Source organism: Malus sylvestris, chromosome 11 (assembly GCF_916048215.2).
Source record: "Malus sylvestris chromosome 11, drMalSylv7.2, whole genome shotgun sequence".
Classification (NCBI taxonomy): Eukaryota; Viridiplantae; Streptophyta; class Magnoliopsida; order Rosales; family Rosaceae; genus Malus; species Malus sylvestris.
The window spans coordinates 33,201,662-33,222,037 of NC_062270.1; the positions used below are offsets into that span (position 1 = coordinate 33,201,662).

A 20,376-nucleotide genomic window follows, 5' to 3' on the forward strand; every position below is an offset into this window, starting at 1 on the left:
TATGATTGCAATTTTGTTATGACATTTCGTTGAATTACTTTTATGAATGGATGAAAATTGGTTCACTACTTGTCTCATTGATGAATTCTTTATTTGTTTTCTATGGATGCATACGTAGTAAACATATCTAGGATTCTAATGCTATGAATATGTGTGTGCCTACCCTTGTCGAATGAGGACCTACATATATTCTAGAGTAGTACTTGTTAATTGCGATTAACATGTGAATCAAATTCTAGGATAAGTAAGACAACGCCAGTACTTACGATGCCTTGTGATAACTCAAACTCTTTTCATTCTTAATGATTTCTACTTGTTAAATCTATGAACACGCCATTCTAGATTGCATGCTAGGGACTAAGTTAAGTTGAAAACGCCATTCTCTTAACATACTACGTAAGAAAGAGTAATAGGTTGAGTTCTAACATTGAGCCAACTTGAGCATCTTCATCCGGAAATAAAAGGAATTTGAATGAAACATAACATGTTTGCATGATTATTTGGTGGTGGATAGCAATACCCCTAACTCGTTTTTCTTAATTTATGAATTACTTAATATATGTTTCTGTCCTGTTTTTGTTCGATTTAATTTAAGTATCAAATCAACTCAAAAAATCCCAAAAATTTGTAGAAGTGTAGCTCTGTGTGTCTAGTGTTTGCTTATAAAATTTAGTAGACTTTAGATTAGTGTAAGTCAGTCTAATAATTATTTTTCGATGGCTGGTCAGTAGGGACAGCAACCAGTTTTTGTGACATTTTAAGTAGTTAGATAAAACAATCTTCTGCGGGAAAGACCCTTATTTTCATATGCTACAATTGACAAATCTTAGCTTTAATAAGGAAAATCAATAGGATATTTGTGTGCTACTTTGTGGTGTGCTTTTAATCCTATCACCACTCCTACATCAACTCTGCCGAAAGAGCAAGAGCACCTGAGGCACGAGCCATAATCACCCTGGCCTCGCTAAGGGCGCCAACGACCAAGATGCACTTACCAATGATGAAGAATGGTGGATGTTGGTGACCTACAAAAAGACAAAAAAGCTAAGACCATAAGCCACACGGCCAAAGGTGGAGCAAGGGAGAAAGCACTACCGCATCAATAATAGGAAGCTCAAAAGAAACATAAGAGTTGCTGAGCCAACGTACGCTGGGGAACCTATGGAACAAGAGCCACACATTCCCATCTCCTTGAATGAGTACTTCCCGAACACTACTCCAATATATGCTATCACCGTCGGAGCAAAAACCGACGAGAAATCTGATTTCTGTCGGAATTTTGGTAAAAATCCAACATAAAACAATGTAAGGTCGCATTTTCAAAGCGACACTATTGCTAGCGTCACGAAAGGGCTTTAGCATTGGTTGTGTGGCTTAAACCGACACTAAACAGCGTCGCTTTAAAGCGACACTAAAATTAACGTCGGTTTAAAGCAACGCATACGTACAGGTTACGTCGCTTTAAGGTGATGTTCATTAGCAATTTAATTGTAAAATATCCATCCTACTGTCGCTTTTAAACGACACTGAAATAATATTAAATCAATTTAATATCCCATAAACCGACGTCAAATAACAATTAAACAAATAAAATATGCAAACTAATAACGGTCTTAACCGACACCACCTTTGTTAATAATAATAAAAAAAACCGACAAACTGCATTCGTCTTCAATTCATTGTAACAGAAAAAATTTATATAATTATATTAATAAATTCCAAGGCCAAAATAAACATTAATGAAAATAATTAACAAGAAAAATAGTGCCAAAATACACAAATATTGTACATACATTAATAAAAATAATTAACAATAAAAATAGTGCCAAAATACACAAATATTGTACATCTAACGTTCCACTTAATATACAAAAACTCATCCGTCATAACAACTACTAAATCCGACATTACAAACATAACATAAAAAAACAAAAAAGATAGAACGATTAAAGTGTCATATTTAACCGACAAGAAAGCGAACCAAATAAACTACGGAACCGAATCTGCACCTGAACGTGGCACAGATCCTTCTCGTCCTTGAGGCCTATATTTGATGCCAACATCCTCGACAAGTCCACATTAGATCCAACACCCTCAAGCATTTCAGCAAACCCCCCCAGCTGGAAATTCAGGACAAGGAGCAGCCATCTCGGGTCAATATATTGGCACTTGATAAGGCGGCTCCTGCATGTAAGGCATGGGAGGCTACTGCATGTATGGCATAGGCGGCTGCTGCATGTATGTCGTGGGCTGCATAGGCATCGGATACATAGGATACGGAGGTTGCTGATTATGGCCAGCATACGGATATGTAGGGGGTGACTGACTTTGACCCGTCTGTTGAGGAGGAGGAGGCTGACTCTGGCCTGACTGTTGGGTTCCCGGGCTATATGGTGGTTGTGGTTGTGGCTGAAATCTTTGGAAAAGCCACGCAAACATCTGACTTTGCTTGTTCTCTAGGTCCGAAATTCGTTTATTGTTATTTTTGTCCCTCAATTTCAACTCATTATTTTGAGTCATCAGCAATGCCATTGCACTGTTAGATGACCTCTTGGAGGAAATTGATGTAGAAGACAAAGAAGACGCAAAGGACACCATATCAGGAGTCACCCCATGACCGTACCCTCTGACTCTATTATACCTCTCAGGACCCATTGTATCAACATACACTTGGGTCCTAAGATCTTCATTATCCTCTTGCCCCGACTGAATCAAAGTTTGCAGATTGCTCTCCATTGTTGCCTAGCATTACAATTTTTAAAAATAAAAATTCAATCGTAAAACAGAAAAATAAGCTATAGATAATAAAAATTAATAACAATGAAATACTAACACAGTAAAATAAATTACCCCTATACGCTCCGATTCTTCATCAATCCAAGTTTCATTTTTTCGTGTATGACATTCACGAAAAAAGGTAACAGGATCGGCTTCTTTCCCATGCTTCTTCCGCTTTACCAAAAATAAAATTTCACACAAACAATTTTAGGCAAACCTCATTAAAATTAAAATTTATAACAACTATAGAATATTTAAAATAACATTTCTTCAAATTGTACAATCCATACATATTCTTGCCGCTTTCTTGCAAAAGATTTTGTACCAGTAGTATGGTTCATTGTTTTCCTTTGCCGATTAGTCTTGTTTTTTTCAACAACCTCCTGAAAATAAAAATAAAAAAATTATTACACAAATTTATAGTTATAATGAAATAAACTACATCGATTACCTTTGTTTTATCTCCACTCCAGTATGCCAACAAACTACCCCACTAGGTAGGATTCACATCAGGAGGAGGCTGGCGACGCTCCTCTGCTGCTCTCTCGGTATAATACTTTTTTTTAACTTATTTCTAAACTCTTTATGTGCATGCTCAGCAACCTTAAGCGTCATAAAGCGGATCAAAGGCATTTTTGGTATATCTGCATCTTCAAAAACAATATTTCCCTACATCCATAAAAAAAAATAAAAAAAATCAACCAAGTCAAATATTATAACAATGATTGAATTATTCTTTTATTTTCTAATAAAAATAAAAATACCTATATCTTAATTCTATTCCAAAAAGTTTCCTTATCTACATCCTTAATCTTACGCCAATGCTTCGCCAATGGGAGATTTCTGTGGTCTCTAACCTCTGATGCCACATATTTTGAAAATGCACTAGAATTATCACTAATGCATTTTCCGGACATATCAAACGAACAAAGCTGTTTCGTCCATTTGGGAACTGAAGGTCCTCGCCTCCGTTGAGATGTTCCTTGTTCATACAAAAAACACAATTAAAACACACCAAAAAAGTAGGAAACAAATGTAAATTTTCAGCTTATAAGAATAATAGAAGATTAAAAACACAAAAAAAAAACGAAACTAATAATAATATGGAAAAATAACCAGCTTCGACCTCCTCCTCTTCCACATGAAGTTCCTCATAACGTTGATGATCACTACTACTATCCATAGCAAAAGTAAAGGAATCACGAAAGAAATGCGGAATACAGAAGATGGAGAAAGAGAGGGAGTGAAATGAGGGAGTGAAGGGAGTGAAATGAGAGAGACGGAAATAGGTCGTAGAAGCTTAAATATGTAAAAAAACTTAGCGTCGAAATATGCAAACATTACGTCGCTTCAAACCGACACAACCTCTGACACACTTTTGACTGCAAGGATTCTGGCGTCGAAATAGGGTCATATTGCGTCGTTTAAAACCGACGTTAGTCTGACAGATTTTCCTAGCGTTGAAATAGAAGACAATTGCGTCGGTTTGAACCGACGTTCTTCTGACTGACAGTCATTGCAGTGGCCTCAGAACTGGACGTGCGAATGAACCGATGCATCGAAATCATAAATGCTTGCATCGAAACAATAAGTGGTTGCGTCGGTTTAAACCGACGCATGAAACGAGGCGTCGAAATAATAAGTGGTTGCGTCGAAATAATAAGTAGTTACGTCGGTTCAAACCGACGCCACTACTTATTATTTCGACGCAACCATTTATTATTTCGATGCCTCGGTTCATTCGCACGTCCAATTCCACCCTAATTCTTCCAATCCATTTCCCCGTGCAAAAAAAACCGGGAAAATTCCCGCCCAACATAAAAAAAAAGAGTTTAACTAAAAACAAAATGGAAACGCAGGAGAAAAAAAAAAGTTTTACCCAAAATTAAAAAATAAGCAGTTATGTTATTTCATATAATATTTTAATATATAAAATTTAACTTATACATAATACTTAATAAAAAACAGAAATATAATTTTATGATCATTTTGATATAGATGCCTTATATTTGAATTTTTTTAATCAAACATCTATAACTTTGAAACTTTTGATCAAACATTCTTCTGTTAATTTGTAATTAAAATTTTGATTTTTATTGTAAATAATTGACCAACTAGTTCATAAAATAATATGATAAATATTCTAAAATCACCACAAACGTCCTATCTTATCTTATCATAATTCGTTTAAAATGAATTTTTCTTATGCAAATAATTTGTTGTATTAAATTATAAAAACATATAAACATCATATTAACATACAATTATGAAATATAACATGCACAAATATTAAATATAATGTACCAATTTGTATTAATCTGGGTATAACACAAGATTTTGTGATATCCACTAGTGTAAATATTTCAAATGGAAGATCGCATTTATTCACTGTATTCATATAGGGTGAAGGAGGGTAAATATAAAAAATCATCAAAATCGGAGTTAAAATAACCGTTAAATCGTGATTTTTCGTTAATAACCGTCGAATAAGTTTTTCCCGTTACTTTGTCTCAGAATGTTTTTTTTTTGCAATTCTTGGCGTATGCGATCTCGAATTATATACAAACATGTTTGACGGTTCGATCGTTGAAATTAGTTTCTTAGAATTCGTATTCCATCAAAACGATAGATTCACTAACACTTAAAAAGTTTATTCATACTTTCATTAAGTATAACACAAGATTTTGTGACATCCACTAGTGTAAATATTTCAAATTGAAGATCGCATTCATACACTGTATTCATATAGGGTGAAGGAGTGTACATATAAAAAATCATCAAAATCGGAGTTAAAATAACTGTTAAATCGTGATTTTTCGTTAATAACCGTCGAATAAGTTTTTCCCATTACTTTGTCTCAGAATGCTTTTTTTTTTGCAATTCTTGGCGTATGCGATCTCGAATTATATACAAACATGTTTGACGGTTCAATCGTTGAAATTAGTTTCTTAGAATTCGTATTCCATCAAAACGATAGATTCACTAACACTTAAAGAGTTTATTCATACTTTCATTAAGTATAACACAAGATTTTGTGATATCCACTAGTGTAAATATTTCAAATGGAAGATCGCATTTATTCACTGTATTCATATAGGGTGAAGGAGTGTAAATATAAAAAATCATCAAAATCGGAGTTAAAATAACTGTTAAATTGTGATTTTTCGTTAATAACCGTCGAATAAGTTTTTCCCGTTACTTTGTCTCAGAATGTTTTTTTTTTGCAATTCTTGGCGTATGCGATCTCGAATTATATACAAACATGTTTGACGGTTCGATCGTTGAAATTAATTTCTTAGAATTCGTATTCCATCAAAACGATAGATTCACTAACACTTAAAGAGTTTATTCATACTTTCATTAAGTATAACACAAGATTTTGTGACATCCACTAGTGTAAATATTTCAAATTGAAGATCGCATTCATTCACTATATTCATATAGGGTGAAGGAGTGTACATATAAAAAATCATCAAAATCGGAGTTAAAATAACCGTTAAATCGTGATTTTTCGTTAATAACCGTCGAATAAGTTTTTCCCGTTACTTTGTCTCAGAATGTTTTTTTTTTTCAATTCTTGGCGTATGCGATCTCGAATTATATACAAACATGTTTGACGGTTCAATCGTTGAAATTAGTTTCTTAGAATTCGTATTCCATCAAAACGATAGATTCACTAACACTTAAATAGTTTATTCATACTTTCATTAAGTATAACACAAGATTTTGTGACATCCACTAGTGTAAATATTTCAAATTGAAGATCGCATTCATTCACTGTATTCATATAGGATGAAGGAGTGTACATATAAAAAATCATCAAAATCGGAATTAAAATAACCGTTAAATCGTGATTTTTCGTTAATAACCGTCGAAAAAGTTTTTCCCGTTACTTTGTCTCAGAATGTTTTTTTTTTGCAATTCTTGGCATATGCGATCTCGAATTATATACAAACATGTTTGACGGTTCGATCGTTGAAATTAGTTTCTTAGAATTCGTATTCCATCAAAACGATAGATTCACTAACACTTGAAGAGTTTATTCATACTTTCATTAAGTATAACACAAGATTTTGTGATATCCACTAGCGTAAATATTTCAAATTGAAGATCGATCGTTTTTTAGGGGTATAAAATTGTTAAATAAAAGAATTTAATATATATATATATATATAATTATTATAGTTTTTAGAAGTATAAAATTGTTAAATAAAAAGAAAAATATTGTAATTAACAACTCAAAAAATTTCGTGAACTGTAAATAAGAAAAAATAATCATCCTTTTTTCGCATTAATACATATAATTCACAACAGGTTTTTATCTTGCATCGAAATAGACTGACATTGCGTCGAAATAGCCTAAGATTGCGTCGGATCAAACCGACGTAACATGACAGTCTGGAAATTCCTTCTTGCTTAGCTCCTTAATTTGTCGCATAGTTAACCTTTCTCGACGATGTTTAGTTTTCAAGAATTCCTCATGTTGGCTACACAATTATGTCCAAATTTAGATAATTAATTTTTCAAAGTTAAGAAAATCAATAAAACATTAAAACGTATGATTAAACGTTCTTACCTACTAAATGGGTTCACTTCATCACAATTATTTAAAATGTATCTATGGCACTGATCAAGAGCATTTAGATTGAGCTCCACATGTTCTCCTGAACCCATATAACATCCTTTGGAGTCAAAAATTGATAACCCACCAGACACTCCATGTCCAATACCATCTTCATTTCGGCTTCTACGGGTACGACGAGACTCGACACCTTTAAGATACATGGAACAGAAGGACAAGCACTCATCCACCAAATATGCTTCAGCAATAGAACCTTCAAGACGACCCTTATTACGAACATAGTGTTTCAACGTTTGCAAATACCTATAATTATAAACGAAACACAAACAAATATAATTATAAATTAAAGTTATGACTACAATTGTAAAAAATTTATAAAAAATTATTAATTACCGTTCAATTGGATATATCCATCTATAGGGAACAGACCCTGCAAGAGCTGCTTCATCTGCTAAGTGAACTGGAAGGTGCACCATTATATCAAAAAATGCAAGAGGAAATATTTTTTCAAGTTGACATAATGTCAAGGAAATTCTTGAACTCAGTTCCTTGAATCCTTCCTCAGACTCCTTCTTACTACACAACTGTCTGAAAATTGCACTCAACTCTAATAATACCATAGTAACAGCTTTAGGCAAAACCGGGCGTATTGCAAGCGGGAGTAACTGTTGCATTAACACATGGCAATCATGACTTTTCAACCCATGTATTTTTCGTTCATTCACGTGCACACATCGCGATAAATTTGATGAATATCCATTGGGGACCCGAATAGTAGACAACACATTGCAAAACGCAGTTTTTTCTTCTCTTTTCAACGTGAACAAAGCTGGAGGTAGAAATGTTCTATTTCCTTCTCTACGTGGGTGTTGACTGCGTCTTATGTTCAAGATTTCAAGATCTGCACGTGCAGCCAATCCATCTTTAGACTTTTCTATACCTAGCAATGTTCCCACCACACTGTCACATATATTCTTCTCGATATGCATAACATCAAGATTGTGTCTAGCAGTTACCACTTGTACTGCTCGAAGTTCTTTTTCTATGTTGCCCAACTGAAGCATTTTTCTTTGGTTTTCCAAAAGTAAATCTCAATGTACAAAGTTCTTCAAGACATTGTAAACCAGTCCACTGCCTTGGTGCACTACGATGCTCTCGACGACCATTAAAAGCTGTGGTTTGCCTTCGAAACCTAAGATTATCTTCAAGAAAGCGTCGATGCCCCATATAACAAATTTTACGACTTGCCGGCAAGTAAATAGATTCTTTATCATGCATGCAATGTAGGCAGGCTTTATAGCCATGTGTACTCCATCCTGACAACATTCCATAAGCCGGAAAATCACTTATAGTCCATAAGACAGTAGCCTTCATCGTAAAACTTTGGTTGGAATACGCATCATAAGTTGGAGTGCCTACCTCCCATAACTCATTCAACTCGTCAATCAGTGGACGCATGTATACACCAACCTTTTTACCAGGACTGCGCGGTCCTGGTATTAAAAGAGACAACAACAAATTTGGTTGCTTCATGCACATCCAAGGCGGCAAATTGTAAACAGAAAGCACCACATGCCATGTGCTATGGTCATTCCTCATTTTTCCAAAAGGATTAAATCCATCACTGGCCAACCCTAATCGGACATTTTGAATTTTTGACGCAAAATCCGGATATAAATTATCCAAATGCTTCCATGCTGGAGAATCTGAAGGATGTCTCATAAACTCATCTTTAGGACATTCAATTGCATGCCACCTCATATGTTCAGCCGTATGCTTCGACATAAAAAATCATTGCAATCGTGGTTTTAAAGGAAAATACCATATAACCTTAGCTGCGATCTTTTTTCTCGACCTATCCGCTGCGTTGGTAATTTTATATCTTGATCACCACAAACCGAGCACACGGTCAAATCTGAAGTATCTTTCCAATAGATCATGCATCATTGGGACATGCATCAATTTTCACATACGTCAGACCCAAGTCATTTATAAGTTTTTTTGCCTTATAACAAGATTCAGGCAAATAATCCTCTTCAGGCAACATTCTTTTAATTAACTCCAGTAAAGTTGTGAAGATCTCGTCTGGCATTCCTGCTAAACACTTGATCTGATACAGTCTTACAACTGTTTCTAATTTCTTAAACTCCTTACACCCTGGCCACAAATCTTGATCTGCCTCTTCAAGCAACCTAAAAAAAGTCTCCACCTCTTCTGGACGCCCTTCCCCAATAGACGGTTCAGTAGACGGCCCAACACCTTCTTCTGTTAATGGTTGGACAAATACATCATTAAGAAAGTCGTGCATGCCAATCACCTCATCTCCTGTTTCTTCTTCTCCAATTGCCACATTTTGCTCTCCAATGTTTTGCTCGCCATGATGTCGCCATCAAGCATTTTTATAATCTTTATCCATATCATACAATATGAGATGTTCAATAATAGTGTTCCTAACAAAAGTATATCGATTACAACATCTTTTGCAAGGACATTTAAACTTATCAGGACCAACACCATTTGCAACTGCTTGATCCAAAAACAAATTAATTCCAGCTGTATACGCTTCAAAATTTCGGGGTACCATCAACCAACTCTTGTCCATGTTTTACCAGTTTACGAGGGTAAAATATTACGCTGACACTAAGATGCCTACAATCTTGCAATCCCTATCATGTAGGCATAACTATTAGAATTTTCAATTTCTATCTTTTAACCCTCGAACTCTATCACGATTGCAATCTTTTAATTTTCAACACCTATTATAGTAAAAAAAAATTAAAATAACAACAAAAAGTTATCAAAATTATGCTAATCTAATCCATTCTAGTAAATAACAACCAAAAGTTATCAAAATAACAATAAATTAAAATAACAATTATAGTGCAAAAGTTATATTTAATATTGTTAATTTAACATAAATGCTTATTTAAATTATTCATTCCATTTTCTCATAACAATTCAAATTGTAAAAAAAATTAATTTAACATAATATATTCTTATATTACTAAAAATGATAAGTTTATGTTATATTAATATTGTTAATTTAACATAAATGCTTATAAATATTATTCATTTCATTTTCTCATAACCATTCAAATTGCAAAAAAAAAATTATTTAACATAATATATTTTTATATTACTAAATATTATAAGTTTATGTTATATTTAATATTGTTAATTTAACATAAATGCTTATAAATATTATTCATTTCATTTTCTCATAACCATTCAAATTGCAAAACAAAATTAATTTAACACTGAAATAATATTACTAAATATTATAACTTTATGTTATATTTAATATTGTTAATTTAACATAAATGCTTATAAATATTATTCATTCCATTTTCTCATAAAAATTCAAATTGCAAAAAACAATTATTTAACATAATATATTCTTATATTACTAAATATTATAAGTTTATGTTATATTTAATATTTTTAATTTAACATAAATGCTTATAAATATTATTCATTCCATTTTCTCATAACAATTCAAATTGCAAAAAAAAATTAATTTAACATAATATATTCTTATATTACTAAATATTATAATTTTATGTTATATTTAATATTGTTAATTTAACATAAATGCTTATAAATATTATTCATTCCATTTTCTCATAACAATTCAAATTATTCTCATCTAATCCATTCTAGTAAATAACAACAAAAAATCATCAAAATAACAACAAATTAAAATAATAATTACAGTGCAAAAAAATTTAATTTAACATAATATATTCATATATTACTCAATATTATAAGTTTATGTTATATTTAATATTGTTAATTTCGTTTATAAATGTGTATAAATATTATTCATTCCATTTTCTCATAACAATTGAAATTATTCTCATCTAATCCATTCTAGTAAATAACAACAAAAAATTATCAAAATAACAACAAATTAAAATAACAATTAGAGTGCAAAAAAATTTAATTTAACATAATATATTCTTAAATTACTCAATATTATAAGTTTATGTTATATTTAATGTTGTTAATTTAACATAAATGCTTATAAATAATATTCATTCCATTTTCTCATAACAATTCAAGTGACAAAATTAATTAATTCGCCTAAATATTAATTAATTTAACAAAAATAGTAGAAATTTATCTAACTACTTAAATTACAATTTTTAAATAAATAAACTTGTGTATTATACAATTTAAAAATTAAAGAATTTAGTGATAGAAACCTGAATTATAGAAGAATTCCGTCGTCGATCAATTCTTTATGTACTCAACCAGCTCAAATAAATTCCCTACAAAAATAAATTGTATCTAAAAATTAAACATAAAACATACCTTTGTGAAGAATGAACTTGCAAGCAAGAAAAACTGGTGAAAGAGAGAATAAAAATATTACAAGCAAGAAAAACTTACCTTTGTGAAGAATGAACTTGCAAGAACTCGGGAAGAAGAAATTGCAATGGTGAAAGAGAGAACTAGAAGGCTTCGTAAATCATGAGAATGAGATAAATGCAAGAGAAGAAGAAGAAAACACGGGGGAGGGTATATAAAGACTATCAATCTGTTGCTTACAACCGACACCGGGTTTCAAAATATTAAAAAAAATAAAATATATGTCGCTAAGAACCGACACAGGATTTAAAATATATAAAAACAACAATTAGTGTAGCTTCTATATGCGACACCCATACTTTATATTGCTTAAAAGCGACACTGTTTTATTTAAAGCGACGCTAGTATTTAAAATTATTAAAATGTGTGTCGGTTATAAGCGACATTAACTGTTTACATCGGTTTAAAAGCGACGTAGGCTTTGTAAATCTGACGTCATATTCAGTGGGTGTCGCAACTCTCTTGTGCGCCACTATATTATATTAAATCGACGCAACAACTGACACTATAAGGCTCTTTTATAGTAGTGGAAGGGCTTATTCCGACAGTGCACTACCGTTGCCTACCACATGGTTGAAATAGAGATAGAAGAGCCCTCAAAAGGCAAAGTTATTGCCATTGTGGAAGAGAAAACTCCCACACCCAAAGAAAGCCTACTAGCACACTTTAGCATCGAGAAGGCACTACGATTGCCCAATGTGATATCAAAAGCACTAGTAGTGGTGATACATGTGACATATAGGATGACACATAGGACTCCTACCCAAGCTACACCTTATTCTCTCGTATATGGCGTGGAAGTTGTTCTGCCGCTTGAAAGTTAAATCCCCTCACTAAGGATGGGTATACAAGAAGACTTAATTGAAGAGGAAAACGCAAAGCTATGACTTCAAGATTTGGAAGCACTTGACGAAATGAGACTTGAAGCTTAACAATACTGCCAAAACAAAATCAAAATCATCATCAAAATCACCACCAAAACTGCCAAAACCATAAAAAACAATCCATCACCCCTTTGAACAACGTCATGACTTGATCCCTCCTTAACCGAAGGCACGTAGGCAACTTGAAATTCCAAACTTCAAGTACAGTCACATCATCAACAAAAACACAAACACTTTGAAGAATAAAGAGTAAATTCAAGAATGTGAATACTTTATTTCTTTAAATGAAGAATTTGGCTACAAAGCCGTATTACAAAATGAGCAAAAAACAAACACGGCTTCTCCAACAGTCGACAAGGTGTTATTCCAAGTCATAGCTCCGTTACGGATATGATCACTAAAAAGCTCAAACGAAGCTGGTGGATTGTCATGAACATGGTGTGAAGGATTCAAAATAAGAATCCTCGACATGCACGCCTTCTTCTTCATATTTGGACGACCACGACTCGATATGCATCAAGTTGTCTTTTGCAAGAAGAATAAGCGTCTTAGGGCTAGTTAACGGCGCATAAAGTTTCAATGTTGTTCCCCTAACTTGTGAATTACCTTCCTTCATAAGAATAGGGATGGTGTTGCTCTTAAAGCACTCGAAAAATACCATGGTTGCAAAAAAAAAAAAAAAGACAGCATAAGCATAAGGTGAGATAGCAAGAAAGAAAAAAAAAGAAGAAGATCGCTTTAATAAAGCAAAAGACATGCGAGACAAACCTCGTGAGCGTTGAATGATGGCGATGACAAAGTCACAACAACGAAAAGAAATCAGCCACAAAGCTTGAGCAGCACAGCAAAGAGGGCAGCTGCAAGACGTTCCTTCAAAGCACGCTACCATAGCAAAAGAAAACCAAAATTCTATGCAATCGCACTACGCAACCCCATATCGATTATGCAAGCAGTTTCTTACACTGCCCGGCAACGTCACCACCAAGGGAAAAACCGTGACCAAAAGGCACTACACAGTGTAACCTTATTGCAGTCTTTTGAACAACATCACATGGTAAAAAATGACGCACTGCAACAAGCTTCAAGTAGCCACGGCAATAACAGCAGCAAGCAGTCATGGCAACAACAGCAGTAAGCAGCTATGGCAACAACAACAACACGCACATGGCAAGGGTGTTTTGTGACAAAAAGCACACACCCAATTGTACTATAAATAGGGGTCAATTGCTTCTTAATGTTATAAGGGAGAGTACATACCAACTAGCAAAACGAAAATCAAAAGAAGGAAGTACATTCAAACCAAAAAAAGAAAGCAAATTCCAACAAAAAAATGGCAAGTTTCAGCCAATCTGCGCAAGCAGGACATTTTTGGTGATAATTAAACTTTCTAGAGGAGTTTTGATGCAAGGCCAATTAGAGAAGGAAGCAAACAGGCTGATGATCGTTTTATCCAAATTTCATAATTTTCCCTAAAGCCAAAATTTCTAGTTTTCAAAGTTAATCCCGCAGAAGTTGTTTTCCCATTAGAACTGCACAGCTATGGGAATATGACGAGTTGAAGGCTTTCCCAATTTTTCCTAGTGGTGTGCGATATATGCCTGAAAAGATAAGAGATAAAGCTACGTTTTCCATTTTTTTATAGAATTTTCTAAAAGATAAATCGACCTCAAACGTGGCATGAAAGTCAGATGACATGTTTCCCAAACCAAGGACAAGTCTTCAAGTTTCCCAAACCAAAAGGGAAAATACCCTCTTTACTATGGAAAAGAAAAAGGGAAAGGAAAAAAAAATGCAAATCCTACTTACCCAAGGACAAGCATTAAATCTTTCCAAAACCTTGAAGGAAATCACCAAAGCTTTCCAACACTTTGAAGGAGATCACCCTGATTACCAAAATTGAAGGAGGTTCCCACTTAAGGAAGGAAAAACATTTTTCCTACAACCACAAGAAAAAAAATTCAAAATACACCAAATGTATTTTGTCAAAATTATGGAAAATCAATACGCACAATAAGTATGTGCCGATTTATCCATTTCCAAAATTTCATTCAAGATCATGCCTTTATGGCCCTTGATTTTTTTTTTTTCTTTCAAGAACAAGCCTCTACGACCCTTGAAGAAAAATTTCATTCAAGATCAAGCCTCAACGGCCCTTGATGAAATTCATCATTTCAATTCAAGAAATACGCCTCAACAACCCTTGAAGAAATGTCTCGTTCAAGAAATACGCCTCTACGACTCTTTGAAGAAGCAAACTAATTCAAGATCAAGTTTCGACATGACACACTCCGACCCGAAATGTCCACTAGGACTTCGAATTGAGCTATGATGGCCGACAGCTGGAAGGTGACGAAGCCATAAAGTGTAGTGATGTGGAAGATGTGAATAAATTTAAACCTAAAAGTGCCTAAATATAACAGTGCGCTAGTGAGCGAGAGTGTGATGACAGAGCATAAGTAAAGTATAGTAAGGTAGGATAAGGATTATACCATCATAGGTAGCCACCCATACTGAGATTTGCCAAGAATCCTCGTCGATACGAAAGCTCGGCTATTAAAACCTTGAGAGGCGAAAAACAAAGGTGAGTGGGCCTGAAAATAAAGTTTTAGTAAAAACCTTTTGAAAACATTATAACCCCTCACCGTAAAACAAGTATAGTTTCCCGAAAATCATATTGAGTATAGGTATGAAATCAAATGCAAAACAATAGTAAATCCATAAGTATGCCACATAGTAATATAAGTAAAATTAGGTGTTCAATCAATCTATACTAGCACACAAGTCGGATTCGCCTAATGTGACCTGTACGACTGAACTGATGCTCATCAATCTATGCTAGCACACAAGTTCGGAGTTGCCTAATGCAACTTGTACGACAGGACTGGGTGTAATCATAATATACGCTATAGTGCTACAATCACGTGAAAACTGGCGCTATTCGCGGTCACTTACGTGTCAGAGTTTCTTAATGCAACCTGTACTACAAGACTGGCACCTATTTCAATCTAGGGCGAGCATGCGGTGCAGAGGTGAACATACACGTGAAAGACTGGCCTTGGCCCTGGGCGAGTACTAACACTGGGGAGCAACAATGATGAGCAGACTACATAAATATAAGCATGCCATAACGATTCAATAATTTTAGTCAACATAATAAACTTACATGTGTATCTCGTAGCATATTTCGTAACAGTATAACATTTCTTATAACATTATTTAATCATGGCATTCATATAGCAAAATCATCATTAATGAATGTATATATGGAAACTAACCAATATATATATATATATATATATATATATATATTAAAGAAAAGATCCACTCACAGATCACGTCATTAAGTCGAACCCGTTCGAACTAGAATAGCGAAGTCATCGATAATAATCGTACCTAAGCATAATATTAGGACCCATTAGTAAAAATCCACTAAAAAAATTAAACTTGGGAAAACAGAGTGCGAATTTGGAATCAGGGCGTCGAAATACACTAAGAAAGGTCCCCGGCAAATTTTATAAAAAGTCAACGAGAAGGTCGACGGTCAACCCTAAAAGTCAACTGAGACGCCCCGGCGGTCAACTACATTAAAACTTTAGAGTTTCACTAAATGGATGTCAAAAATGGACTCAAGATGTCAAAATTAGCGAATAAGGGTTTCCGAGAAAGTTTCAAAAAAGTCTCACAAGGAATATCCTAAAGAATATTCAAGGAACAGGAATATTCCAGAATCTATTTGGAAGTGGACTGGGCTAAAATAGTGGCCCAAAGTTTTGGGTCGACTAGGCTAAGGATTTGGGCCAAGGTTGGATCGGGTTTTGGGCCCAGTTTGGGTTTCGACCCTTTTTTTTTTCTCCTTCTTCTTTTCCAGCAGGTCCTCGAATTCTGGGGAAATATGGTCGGAAAAAGTTCCACAACTCGGATTAACTACAAAACTCCACCTAAATTCATCATTTAAAGATCAAAATGAAGCTAGGATGGTAGGGGTTCGAATGATACCATTTTAGGTCTCCACCGTGGCTGGAAAATAGCCGGAAGACGCCTGCAACTTACGGGTCTTTGCCGGAAAACTAGGGAAATTTCCCCCGAGGTATTTCTACATCAAAACGTCACCAAAACATCTCAAATTTATCATAATCCTACATTAAAACGAGATTTAAGAAGTTCTTAGATGTTTTCAAAGCTTACCTTAGCTGGGAATAACGAGAGCTCTCCGGGAAAAATCTTTGAACAATAATGGTGCCACTGCTTCGGGAGAGAAAGAGGAATGTCACGTTCCCAGGACTTAGGTTTCATGACGAAGGATGGTATGGTGGTGCGGTCATGCTCGCCAGAGCAACAAATGTGTGATGGTGAAGTGCGGTTTCCTGTAGAAAAATGGTGAGTAAGAGAGAAAGTGATAGAGAAAGATGAAAGAGAGAGAGAGTTGAGAGGGTTAGAGGGAATGGTGAGGTGGTAATTATCCATTAGAAGAGTGAGATGAGGGAGGTTTCAAATGCAAGAGAAAGAATGGGAAATTTCGGGAAAGTGGGAGACACGGAGACAAAGGGGATAGGTGACCCAAGTGGGTGGGTCCTAAGCACACATATATCCCATAAGAAAATAATAAAATAATAAAGTTGAATATCTAAAATAGTAGATTTATTAAAATGCCCTTATGCTTTGTAGTTCCGTAAAATCTTCATTGCAGTTCCAAATTTGATTCCGTTTACGTCCGCATGTTCGTAGCGATGAGTTATACAAGGTATGTTAAAAGAATATTTTGTACATCTTACTATATGCTGGTTAACGAAAGTTAACACCTTCACCTCTAAGGGTAATTTTGTCAATTCACCCCTTTTAAAATTAATAAAATCGTAAAATTAGGGACGAGTTGTCACACGATGACCCTTGAGTTAGAACATTGTGGGACTTCAAAACATGTTTTCTACGTGTGACAAGCACATACCTACAACGCACCTTAAAGTGGGGGTATTTGTAGACACGCAAATTTCGTTGCATGCAAATAATACATCACAAAGCTCCACGTGGCATATGACTCATCACAAGTAGACAAGTCATCAATGACATGTGGTTACAAGTCATCAATGACATGTGGTACAAATCAAGCAAAGGAAGAATAAAACTTCCCCAAATTTTAGCAAAAGGGGGATCTCTCCTTAAAATCGGCAAGAGGCCCATGGATGAATCAAGACACAAATCAAAGCCAAATCAATCCAAAGGCAAGGTTTGAGAAGTCTATAAAAACAAGGTCTTAAGATAAGTATAAGGTCGACAATTTCTACATTCAAGGCCGAAATTCTCACAAAATGAGAACCTCTACCAAATCTTTGAAGACTAATACGCTGCCAAAGCTCTATTCGAAAAACGCATAACCAAAGCTGAAGTACTCATTTGAAGAATAAACAAGCACTTGTGCCGATTCGTTCAAGATTTTGTTGCAAGCTCAAAACATGTAACGACATTTGATTCCAGATCAAGTCACTAAGACCTTTGAATCAACGAAGTCCTACATCAACATCATTGTTGCCGCATCTTTTAGGTGAAGATCATCCAAGCATCGTTTCAAGCTTAAAACTTGAAGCAATCGTTCAATTGTTCGTCTGAGATTAAGTAATCGAGACCCTTGGATCAACAACCTACGCATCTACATCAAATTTGAAGATTGAATCAGAGGAAAATTGTAAACAGAGAATGTAACCTACAAATTCAAATTTGGATTGCTTATTTTCAGTTTGACCAATCGGTTTTACATCGACATTCATCAACAGAATGGGGTTCAATGTCATCACTCAACATAATCTCAGTAGCTACTACATATGCTAATGCATCGTCGACGACCATCTCATCTTTTACAGCAAACATCATCCAAGCTAGCATAATGAACCAAAATCTCACGATTATGAAGGGGTGGATTCGTCTCTCTAAGGACGCTTTTGTAATCTAGAATTTCCTCATAAGTTGGATATAATGAGTAGGCAACTGTCAGATTCACGGTAGGTTATTCAGAGGCATGTGCCATGGGTTTCCTTTTTCGAGGGTGTGAATCATTTGAACCAAGAGGTCTGTTACGCTTTTGTGTAAGGGTAGAGGATTGGCTAGCCATTAATCTACGTGGATCAGCCAAAGTGGTGTCTCGGGCTTCCAAGAGGGAAGTCCGTTGTACATTTGGTACATTCATCTTTGTAGGCATATTTGCAGCTAGAATATGTGATCTTATCACTTACGCTAGATCGGTCAAAGCATTTGGCATGCTCTGAGCTACGCTCTGAAGATCTAATATACGCTACACTTCAGTTTCAGACTGAGTGGTGCGGGGATCTAAATGAGACAAAGTGGGACTTGTCCACGATAATTTACATCGTTCATCATGAACATTGACTTTCTTATCTCCCCCTAACGACAGGAAGACTGTCTCATAGAAGTGACAATCCGTGAAATGAGCGGTAAATAGATCACCTGTCAAAGGTTCTAAGTAACGAATGATTGAAAGAGAATCATATCCGACATAGATTCTCATCCTTCGTTGAGGCCTCATTTTTTTATGTAAGGGCGGCGAAATCGGCATATAGACCGTATAGCAAAAAACATGCAGATGTGATATGTCGGGTCGTATTTGGTAACCAACTGAAGGGCGATATGTGGTTGGGTCGCATCAGGTCTTAGACGTACCAACATGGCTGTGTGCAATATTGCATCACCCCAAGCAGCGATCGAGAGCTTGGTACGTATGACTAACGATAGAGCAATATTTTGTAAGTACTTAATGAATGCATCTGCTAGGTCGTTCTGGGTGTGAACATGGGGTACTGGATGTTCAACTTCAACCCCAACCGACATGCAATAGTCATCAAAAGTTTTAGATGTGAATTCTCCATCATTATCCAGTCGAATAGTTGATCAGATAATCAAGGTGGTGAGCCCTGAGCTGGATAACCTGAGCCAACAGTTTGGAGAATGTAGCGTTCCTTGTGGACAATAAGCACATGTGTGACCAAAGTGTGTAAGAGTCAACTAAAATCATAAAATATCTAAATGGTCCGCATAGAAGATGAATTGGTCCATAAATGTCCCCTGAATCCTTTGTAGAAAAATAGGAGGATTCGAACAAATCTTGTCATAAGAAGGCTTAATAATAAGTTTTTTCATGGAGTAGGTTTGACATGCGATTCTTTGAATCGAACCTAAACTTCAAGTTAGTAGATGCCCTGTGTGATGATTTAAGGATACAACGCATCGTTGTTCGTCCAGGGTGTCCCAAATGATCATGCCAAAGTGTAATTTTATGCGCGGTCCCATAGGTAGGGTCGGCCACATAGTGGTTTCCTCTAGGCCGTATGGTCGTAATATACAGACCATTCGGGATACGCTCCATTTTCTCTAGAATACGCTTCTAACCATATTCGTATGAAGTTATGCACATAAATTCTACTCTATTTTCTACATAGGTTTTAGCGTGGTAATTATTATCTCTAATGTTCTTGAAACTCAGCAACGTTCTTCCGGAATGTAGAGAATAAAGTGCCTCATCAATTGTCAAGATTGTACCATTGGACAACATTATACGTGCCTTACCGTATCTTTCGATTAGGTTGGATAGGCCTGAGAGGGTTGTCAAAGGTGCATTCTTAGGTATGAAGTTAGTGAAATAGATGCATTCATGCAAAACAGTATGCATGGTTGCACTATATGCCATAGGGTAACAGTATGCGTGGTTGCACTATCGGCCCCATTATTCTAAAATTTAACTAAAACTAGTTTTTG

General features: G+C 35.1%; 2 long non-coding RNA genes across 3 annotated transcripts; both read right to left on the reverse strand.

The window, feature by feature from the left end:
• Window positions 1-2,702: 2,702 nt before the first annotated feature.
• LOC126588643 (uncharacterized) lies at window positions 2,703-11,624 on the reverse strand. Its single transcript, XR_007611542.1, has 4 exons — window positions 11,566-11,624; window positions 3,069-3,161; window positions 2,851-2,952; window positions 2,703-2,742 (listed from the first exon to the last, which is right to left on the reverse strand). It is a non-coding gene; the product is annotated as an uncharacterized LOC126588643 (long non-coding RNA).
• A 1,245-nt stretch (window positions 11,625-12,869) lies between these two features.
• LOC126590778 (uncharacterized) lies at window positions 12,870-17,056 on the reverse strand. Of its 2 annotated transcripts, none has more exons than XR_007612155.1 (4): window positions 16,801-17,056; window positions 16,612-16,708; window positions 15,945-16,008; window positions 12,870-15,175 (listed from the first exon to the last, which is right to left on the reverse strand). It is a non-coding gene; the product is annotated as an uncharacterized LOC126590778 (long non-coding RNA). The 2 variants fall into 2 exon arrangements; XR_007612154.1 differs by having other exon boundaries at window positions 12,870-15,206.
• Window positions 17,057-20,376: the final 3,320 nt, after the last annotated feature.